This window comes from Cyprinodon tularosa, unplaced genomic scaffold, assembly GCF_016077235.1.
Source record: "Cyprinodon tularosa strain WSP-4 unplaced genomic scaffold, ASM1607723v1 ctg266, whole genome shotgun sequence".
Lineage (NCBI taxonomy): Eukaryota > Metazoa > Chordata > Actinopteri > Cyprinodontiformes > Cyprinodontidae > Cyprinodon > Cyprinodon tularosa.
Genome location: NW_024038970.1, coordinates 487,140 through 497,446, shown reverse-complemented (window position 1 = coordinate 497,446; position 10,307 = coordinate 487,140). Strand labels below are relative to the sequence as shown.

Sequence of the window (10,307 nt, the reverse complement as noted above, 5' to 3'; positions counted from 1 at the left end):
ACGCTTGGCTTGTCTGGAGCTGCATTTCCTCTTCCGTTCTTAATAGTCTCTAGATATTAGTAAATTGTTACTTTTTTCATTTAGTGGGGGAATAATAATTCACAGTCAGTTAAACACAAATCAAATTAACAGTTTGCCAAAAAAACACCATCAGAGCTAAGAAATTCATTTTTAATGATCTCACAAGGGTTAAATGAGCTCCCTGCATTTACCCCATCCCCTTTGGGGAGCATTGGGCTGCCATAGTGCGGTGCCCAGGGAGCAGTGTGGGGTAAAGGGTCTTGCTCAAGGTCCCAGAGTGCAGGCTTTGGGGATCAAACTGGGTGCTTGTAACCTTCTCAGAGCACAAGTGCACTGCTCTAACCACTAGGCCAGCACTACCCTAGAAGCCAGTGGTACTTCACATACGGTTATCCCGAGAGAGTGTCATTTTTGGTTAACATGTCTAACCCACATGCAGAACACTCAGAGGCAGGAGAAAAGTTCAAAGGTTTATTAAATGATGAATGTACAGGTTTTATGATCAGGTCCTGTGGGGAACTCGTCTGGTCACGAGTGGGTTCTGAAAAGGTACACAGATTTAACAGATCCAGGAAGGGACTGGACTGGTCACGAGTGGGTTCACTGCAGAGGAGGACAGAGGAGTTAGTGGAGGTCCATGTATTTTGCATGAAAGAGAGTGTGCAGGGCTGTACCTGTTCTGGAGTGGAGCAGAGCTGCTGAGGGAGGGAACCTTGAGGGTCCAGAGGCTGTCGGCAGGCTTGAGGGCTTCTGAGAGCGGGCAGGCAGATCTTTGACAGGAACTGTTCTCCAGAGTTCTTCTGAGAACTGACAGGCAGATCACCGACAGAGAAACTCTTCTGGGTTTCAGGTTTCAGGCAGGTTCAATCTATGAAGCAGAGAGGAGAAAACAGGTCAGGTTCGGTTCTCAAGGAGTCAGAGTTTGAGACAGGCTGGTTGGCTCAGGCTTGCTAACCGTTACTGGCAAACACTCTGGCACTGGAGAGAAGCCCTCCGCCTCCTTAAATACTGATCTCCTGATGAGCAGATGAGAGACAGGTGGTGCTGCATTCCTTTGAACATCTGAACTTTTTTTTTAAAATCACACACCAAATCAGTAAATGGGCCATCGAATGAAGTGCAAAAATAACATATTAAGACACTTATTAATTTGTAGGAGGGTTGCATGGGCGAGTGTTTTAAGGTGCTGCATTTAGGCTCCAGTCATGTTGATGGCATGAGTTCAAATCCCACTGCTGCCTAGTTAGCATTTGGGGAGTTTTGGCTCAGTAAAGGAATCCTTCAGAGCTGCTTTTTTGGAGGGTTTGCACAGCCTGTTTACATAGATAGTGGATTGAAAGGTTTTTGGTGAAGTTCAATCATTAAAATCAGTGCGCTTGTGCACTTAGAAGGTTGCAAGTCTCTTTTCAATCTCTACAGCCTCCAATCTGGGTTCCTGAGAAAGACGATTGCTCCCCAGGCACCGCACAATCGCATCCCAGAGCTCCAAGAGGGTTGTTACATGCAGAGGTGCATTTATCTTATTATCATTAACAACGGCAACAGAAAAGAGATCTTTAACTTAATACTCTGAGCTCTGTGAAAGCTGCTGCCGTGCATGCTGGGACAGCTGTCAATCTGAAGAATAGACAAATCTGCACGGATACATGCTGGGTAAAGAGGGAGGGGCAAGAACAACATCCAGGGACTTTGTCCTTTCTCGGTCTTCTTGTTTTTGTGAATTGGAACAGTACTAGTGCTGAGGCTGATGACATTTCACGAGCACATGAGAACGCACAAGGACACATATTGAGAAACAGCCAAAAGATGGACCCTTGGCGAATCTTGCATATGATTTAAAAAATTTTTTTTTATTGAATTTTATTTCATTATTTAGGTTACCTAAATACACAAATAATCTATTTCATTCATGAAAGATTCAATCCAGTCAAGTCCTATACCAGAAAGACCAAAGCAGTTTTCCAGATGATCTTATAAAATGGTCTTACTGGTGAACTGGGCATGATAACCATAATGACTAAACGGACAACAATAAAAGTGTTAACTGTAGGTTAAATGTTTCTCTCTCCTCAGGGGTGAAAGGGATTCTGCCAATTTCATTAGTCTGAGGTCTGAGGAGAAGAAGGTTGTTGTTGCATTGGGAGTTTTTGGGTCAGAGTAAGATATTGCAAGTGAACAGCTGCTTTTCAACCCCCCAGTAGAAGCTGTTTAAATGTCCTGCTGGCTACCGATTGAATACCACATTCTACCTCTTCTTCATCTTCTTCTTATTATTATCGTCACTATTTAATATTTTATTTTGGATGTGATCCATATAAATGGGTAAAAGGAAAAAAGACGTAAAGAAAAGAAATGCGTGATGTCTGAAAAAAAATCTTAATTTCTAGTAACTCATACTGTGTTTTAGTCTCCTATAAACTATTGTGGGGATTATCCCCTTGACTTACTGTTGGATTGAAACAATTTTTTATAAGCCGCTGTGTCAAATTAGATTATTAAGGAATTGTCTCACTTAACTTGTCTTGAAAAACAAAGTAGGGCTTTCAATTATATAATTTCTGTATTCAGATTCATGAAACAAATATCTGAATAAACTGTGAGATAATCAAGTACAATCCTTTAAACATAGCAATGCCTGTATAAATGATTTGAGCAACACAGAAGCGGATAATCACCCACACTGGGATTTATATCTCTGCCTACAACTGGTGGAGACAGTGTTGATGGGAGGATATTCCCAGTGCATCAGACTGGAGTCCTTCTGATGTTTGCCTTGAAGATAATCCAACACACTTTCATGCTGCAGGGGGATTTTTTTTCTGGCCTGAATATACGGTCAAAAGTTCAACATTGAATCTGGAACAAAATGTATAAAATAAAAAACACAACATCAGTTTATTAAACATAAATTATCACGTTTTGAAACAGTTGATGCTTCTAGCAGCTCAAAAATGAGTTGATAGCAACTCAGAGTTTAGAAATTGTATAGTTTTTATTGCATTTTTTGTCTTGCAGTATATTTTGCATCATTATCTTAATAATCATATGTAATTTGTTTATAAAAAGATTCTTAATTAAAAAAACTATTAATTTGATTAACTCTTTAAACTCTATGCATAGAGAAATATGTCATCTAACGTATTGAAGTGGCTAATTTGTCAAGGCTAGGAATAGAGGACCCAGTATTCAAGGCAAACACACAGATTTCTTTAAAAATGGCAGATCCGCAGTAAAAGCAAGGATGTCTAAGGCAGGAACCTCTGAAGGGGGATAACGCGGCTTAGCAAAAGGCAGGATAATCCAGAGGGCAAAGCCGAAGCTGCTGTCGAAGAGGTTTCACAGAAGTCTGTGCCAGGAGATCAGAGATCTGAAGAGGAACCAAAGGGAAAGTCAGTTTGGAGTCAGGAAGCAGATCCAGGATCGGTCGACAGGTATAATCCAGCAGGAGTCCAAAGACAGGTCAGGCAAACAGATCAGAACAGGAACAGGCAGCCTCAGAGATCCAAAAGCAGAATGGGTCAGGATCAGGCAATCAGAACACATTCAGGTACGATAGAGAACTCTGACAAAAGGCTCGAATAATCTGGCATTGATGACCGGAAGCAGGCAGGTTAAATAAAGACTGGAAAAGGAGACACAAATGAAAATTTATTAGAAAAAGGGGCGGAGCTAGGCAGGTGAATGAAATAAGTATTCCTTTTTTTTAACAGTGTCCTGTCTGGCAATGTGGCAATAAGAATAATTGTCTTGATGCCTAAAAGAGCCCAACAGATTTTACCTTCACAAATGGAACAGTACGGCTATTGCCATGGTGTTCTGCTTAATTTATGCATATAAATTGCTTTATTATAATTATACAGGGAGTTTTATAGAATATATGGACACTGCAATGTCAGTAGAACAGGAAAGGAAAAACAGAAAAAGGAGAAAACATAAAAGAAAAAGAAGATAAAAGGTAGATAATGCTAAAACATCTTCAGTCCGCTTCATCACCAGCAAAGAGATGTAAAAAGAACAGTACAACCAATGGACATGTTACAAGACATACAATAAAGTAACACCTAGATACTATCGCTGAAGTATAAGTAGTATTATTTAATCTGACATGTACATGTTACCCGAAGATAAGAATATGCGCTTTCTGTATGGAAGTGAATCTCTGAGTACCTGGAACCAAGCACCTGTAATTGTTTGTGAAAGTGCACTTGTGCATGTAAAGTTTATCCAAAGGAAAAAAGCTCAATAGTGGTTGTGAAGAGCCGAAGAGGCGCCCCCACCAGATCACTGAGTCCAGCGCCAGGAGACCCAAAGCCCCAGATGCAAAAAGGGATCCCAACAGTGAAGGCACCAAGGGGGGGAAACCCAGGAAATCCGACCCCCACCAAGGGAGGGGGAGAGACAGCCCCAAGGAAGTCCCCCAGCCACGGGGGTGAGTCTGCGGGCTCTGCCGCCAGCCTGCCACCCCGAAGTGAGTCTGGCCATGGGCCACAGGTATCCGAGGCCCCAGGGGCTCCCCACCCCCCGGCAGGAGCCCCGGCCGGGTCGAGGCCACAGAGAAGCCGCCAGGAATAAGCCACTAGCCACCCGGGCATGCTCCCCCAGACCCGAGCGCCAAGAGTGCACCGGTGGGCCCAGGCGTCATCCAGCGGAGGGAGAGCAGGACGGGGTAAATGGGCTTCGCCCTTGGCGGAGACTTGAGATGTGCTCGGGAGAGGGGGCAGTTCAGACCCCAACCTGGGAGAGAAAAAAAAAGAAAAAGGAAAACTCACAGTCACGCCTTCCCTCCTAGTGCCCCCACTCACACCACACAGACTGAGATGAGAAAAAAAATAAATACAGGTGCTGGTCATAAAATTAGAATATCATGAAAAAGTAGATTGATTTCAGTAATTCCATTTAAAAAGTGAAACTTGTATATTATATTCATACATTACATACAAACTCATATATTTCAGATGTTTATTTTGTTTAATTTTGATGATTACAAATGACAACAAATGAAAATCTCAAATTCATCATATCAGAAAATTAGAATATTACTGAAGACCAATAAAAACAAAGGATTTATAGAAATGTTGGCCAACTGAAAAGTATGAACATAAAAAGTATTAGCATGTACAGCACTCAGTATTTAGTTGGGCCTCCTTTGGCCTGTATTACTGCAGCAATGCGGCGTGGCATGGAGTCGATCAGTCTGTGGCACTGCTCAGGTGTTATGATAGCCCAGGTTGCTCTAATAGTGGCTTTTAGCTCTTCTGAATTGTTGGGTCTGGTGTATTGCATCTTCTTCTTCACAATACCCCATAGATTTTCTATGGGGTTAAGGTCAGGAGAGTTTGCTGGCCAATTAAGAACAGGGATACCATGGTCCTTCAACCAGGTACTGGTAGCTTTGGCACTGTGTGCAGGTGCCAAGTCCTGTTGGAAAATGAAATCTGCATCTCCAAAAAGTTGGTCAGCTGCAGGAAGCATGAAGTGCTCTAAAACTTCCTGGTATGTGGCTGCGTTGACCCTGGACCTCAGAAAACACAATGGACCAACACCAGCAGATGACATGGCACCCCAAACCATCACTGACTGTGGAAACTTTACACTGGACTTCAAGCAACGTGGATGAAGTGCCTCTCTTCTTTTCCTCCAGACTCTGGGACCTTGATTTCCAAAGGAAATGCAAAATTTACTTTCATCAGAGAACATGACTTTGGACCACTCACCAGCAGTCCAGTCCTGTTTCTCTTTAGACGCTTCTGACGCTGTCTGTGGTTCAAGAGTGGCTTGACACAAGGAATGCGACAGCAGAAACCCATGTCTTTCATACGTCTGTGTGTGGTGGTTCTTGAAGCACTCACTCCAGCTGCAGTCCACTCTTTGTGAATCTCCCCCACATTTTTGAATGGGTTTTGTTTCACAATCCTCTCCAGGGTGCAGTTATCTCTCTTGCTTGTACACTTTTTTCGACCACATCTTTTCCTTCCCTTCGCCTCTCTATTAATGTGCTTGGACACTGAGCTCTGTGAACAGCCAGCCTCTTTAGCGATGACCTTTTGTGTCTTGCCCTCCTTGTGCAAGGTGTCGATGGTCGTCTTTTGGACAACTGTCAAGTCAGCAGTCTTCCCCATGATTGTGTAGCCTATAGAACTAGACTGAAAGACCATTTAAAGGCTTTTGCAGGTGGTTTGAGTTAATTAGCTGATTAGAGTGTGGCACCAGGGGCCATCAATTTTGAACCTTTTCACAATATTCTAATTTTCTGATATGATGAATTTGAGATTTTCATTTGTTGTCATTTGTAATCATCAAAATTAAACAAAATAAACATCTGAAATATATGAGTTTGTATGTAATGTATGAATATAATATACAAGTTTCACTTTTTAAATGGAATTACTGAAATCAATCTACTTTTTCATGATATTCTAATTTTATGACCAGCACCTGTAAATGCAGACGCACATTCACACATAACACTCACATCCAGTAATCCCAGGACCAAAGACCAAGGCCCCGCAGCAGCCCCCTCTCAAGACCACGGACCAGGGGGCTCGCTCTTCCTCCAGGCCCCAGACTCCAGGTGGCATCCGGAGAACAGGGGTGTGAAAAGACCCCGATCCTCCCTGCGCCTGCTCAAATGTCGTGAGGCCCACAAAATACAGGCGGCAGCCCGCACACATCATGCAGAACCCCCAGAACCCCCACCCCGGACGAAGCCCCCACCAGGGGACAGCACGGACCGCGACCGAGACAGGGAGCCAGACCCGAAGCCCTTCTAATATCCTCATCCCTCCAACACCACCCCACCAGAGATGACATAATTTGAATTAAAACAAATAAATGAAAAAATTCTTAACAAATTGATACTAATTGCACAATTTACTTTGCCCTTTAAATGTTGCGTGAACCGAACTTTTGCTGCTTAATGGAAACTCTTCCTGAATCTGCTTGTCTTTAACTGATCTGATGGTTAGAAGATGGACATTTGACCAGGAATGTTGCACGGTAAGGGTCCTCAATTCCAATTCTTTAAGTCTTCTGATCTATACCTCAGAGATGTCTCTGCTTTCCCATGAGTTAAATAATCAGGTCATTAGCAGGACTCTGAAGAACTTGGCTTTCTGTACCCATAAAGACCCTGCCACTCTAAAAACTCTGGAAAATATGAATCTCCCCTTTAATACATAAGTACAACTGCTGCAAAACAATGTCACCCAAAGAGGAACACTACCAGCAAAATGAAAACAATTATGCCAGAACATGTTGTGCATTAATGCATTTATACTCTTTTATATTTAATACCCTAGTCTGTTGTATTTTGTGCTATGAACAACAGCCCAGATGGCAGCGGTGTTAGGATAACAGATGAAAGGGGGATTTGAGCCACAGGCGGATCTTTCTGAAGGACTGGTGTGGACATGTCACCATCAACTTTGGCCTGGCGGGGACTGCCCCCACAAATAAGTTCTACTTTTTTTTTTTCTCGCTTTTCCACTCATTTATTTTAGCCAACAGTAACTGAGGCTGGGTGCAGCTATCTGTATTCAGAGCGTTTTGAGTCCATGTTTTTTTCCTCACTTCCTCTGCTTTTCGGTGTAACATGATCACATCAGTCCCTTTAAGACATAAAATTATTGGGGTCGCTGTTCACTGCGTAAAGAGTAGCTACAGGGTTGAAGGAGAGACACACAGTAGCACAAAGTGACTTTTAACTAATTCAATATGTTTAAGTAAAAATTAGCAGATGAGTTGGTTTAAAAATTTAGAGATGCCATTGAAAAATCTGTTCTTTTGACATAAAGAGCATTTTAAGCAAAAAAACGGCAACAGATTATAACGTCAGGCAAACGCTGGATTAATCGGCAAGGTGTGACAGGAGCATAAGCTCTATTTCTATCCAAAAAGTAATTCAACTTCACTGGGAATCATCACTGATTGGTCTTAGTTTAGGCTAAAATATGCTTCATGGTGTGTGTTGTAACTGGACTGAATAGCGAAGAAAGTTTGAAACAGATTGGCCGACCTGAAGGACTTTCTTAAAGGAATAGTACACCCAAAACATGATTAGCCTTCATTTTCTACTCACCCCCATGCTGAACAACACTCTGGAGTACTTTTTTGATATCTCAAATGCATCTGGAGATCTGGGAGGCTTCTTGCTGTCTGCTGACATTCAAATAATGGAGGTCTATGGTGACCGAGACAGAAAGGTCCATAAAAGTCCACAAAAAACGTGTCAATATTCCTCCATACTGCTCGTCCAATGTATTCCAAGTGTCCTGAGTGGGTAGCGTCCATAATTTACTCGAAACAAAGTCATTTAGAATGTTTCTAGAGCATAAACAGTAGTGTATAGGATTTCCTGAAAGCGCGCACATGCGCGCTCACGACGCTACGGAAGCCGGCAGACCAAACCAGATGAAAGTGCGCATTCAGCGTCTGCTCTGCCGATAATGCAAGCGTAGAAGAAGAAATGTGCTGTTTACCTGTGCAAAGAAAGAAACAACGAAAGAAAAATGTCTGAGGACTTCAGTGTTGAGGAAGAGCATGAGTTCTTTGCCGAGCTGAATGCGCACTTTCATCTGGTTTGGTCTGCCGCGGTTTCCGTAGACTCATGAACTCGCAGGCGCGCGCTTTTAGGAAATCCTATACACTACTGTTTATGCTCTAAAAACATTCTAAATGACTTCGTTTCAAGTAAATTATGGACGCTACCCACTCAGGAAACTTGGAATACATTGGACGAGCAGTATGGAGGAATATTGACACGTTTTTTGTGGACTTTTATGGACCTTTCTGCCTCGGGCGCCATAGACCTTCATTATTTGAATGTCAGCAGACAGCAAGAAGCCTCCCAGATCTCCAGATGCATTTGAGATATCAAAAAAGTACTCCAGAGTGTTGTTCAGCATGGGGGTGAGTAGAAAATTAAGGCTAATCATGTTTTGGGTGTACTATTCCTTTAATAGAAGCAAAAATCAACTTACAGAGAAACTTAATGTAAATGTGTGACTTTAGTAGTTTGGTCTAAACTCGAATGCAAAGCTATGGCCAACGTATGAAATCTGTTGCTTCAAATGAAAAGACCTACATCCAAACATGGAGCAGCCACATGTGCAGAGTTCCTTCAGATTTATGCTACTCCATATTGCTGCCATGTCTGAGTGACTAACTAGAAAAACACTCAGAGAGCGCAGACCTCTGCCAAGCAGCACATCTTGCCTCATATTGTGACCTAAACTTAGAGCTAAACCTTATATGTCTGGATCATGACTATTGGAGTCCATTGCTGAAGCTGTCAATAGTCACTGCTGCCTCCCTCTGGTTCATGGGGGAACTGCTTGTTTCCTCCATAAATCCCTATCTCACTATGTTAAAGAAAAACTCCGCTCATATTCAACTTTTGAAAGTACTTTAGATATGAAATTATTCCATACGGTTTAATAAATGCTAAGTGTTTTTAATAAAGAGTAATTTTCATTTGAATGTGCTTTACTGGAGGCATCCATGTTTGTTAAAGAACACTACTTCCACCTAGACTGTGATCGTGACGAAAATTATTCTTTTTATCAAGTGGGAATGCTTATGCATTCCCACTTATTGTTGTTCACTTAAAATTTTTCTGACTCTAACTAGTCCCGCAGTTTTCAACCGATTTCAACAATTTTGGTATCAAAACGTTCAGCTCCTTCAGGAGAATTCTGCTATGTCTTTTGGTAAAGATATTTTTGGTAGTTTTCGCGTTATTCAGCTTTTTCTGCGTTTTTTTTGTCCCATTGAAATGCATGTAGAATTCTTAGATTTCAGCAAAATTCAGCTAAACCTTCATCATCTTTGACCTTTAACTACTTCAGCATACTTTCAGCTAGAAACACCATTGAACTTTTAAAATGTTTCTGTATCTTTCTGCTATTACTGTTTAACTCGGCTTTCTGCTAACTTTTACAGTTTTGCTTCAGTGAAGCTTCAAACTTTAAAAGACATTTTTAAGATTTTCAGATTTATAATGGAAGTCTATGGACGGAATTCTTCAACTGCTAGAGTGCGTGCTCTAGCTTTTGAGCTGTTCTGGTTTTTCCGAACAAATTCTTCTCAGTCCCTCATTTTTAACTCAATTGAAATAAATTATACATCAAAACGTAGGGATTTTTTTCAGGATTCAGGAAATATAACCCTCATTTGAGTGGCATTTACGGTTTTCCGACAGTTTGGCCCAGACCATGAAGAAGTCCACACTTCCCCAATAGAAATCCAATAAGAGATTTTCCAAAAATCACAGACAAAATCCAAAATGA

At 41.8% G+C, this 10,307-nt stretch overlaps 1 long non-coding RNA gene across 1 annotated transcript; it reads right to left on the bottom strand.

Annotated features, from left to right (window-relative positions):
- Positions 1-478: 478 nt before the first annotated feature.
- On the bottom strand, positions 479-757 carry LOC119786112. Its single transcript, XR_005281151.1, has 2 exons — positions 696-757; positions 479-624 (listed from the first exon to the last, which is right to left on the bottom strand). It is a non-coding gene; the product is annotated as an uncharacterized LOC119786112 (long non-coding RNA).
- Between the last annotated feature and the right edge of the window lie 9,550 nt (positions 758-10,307).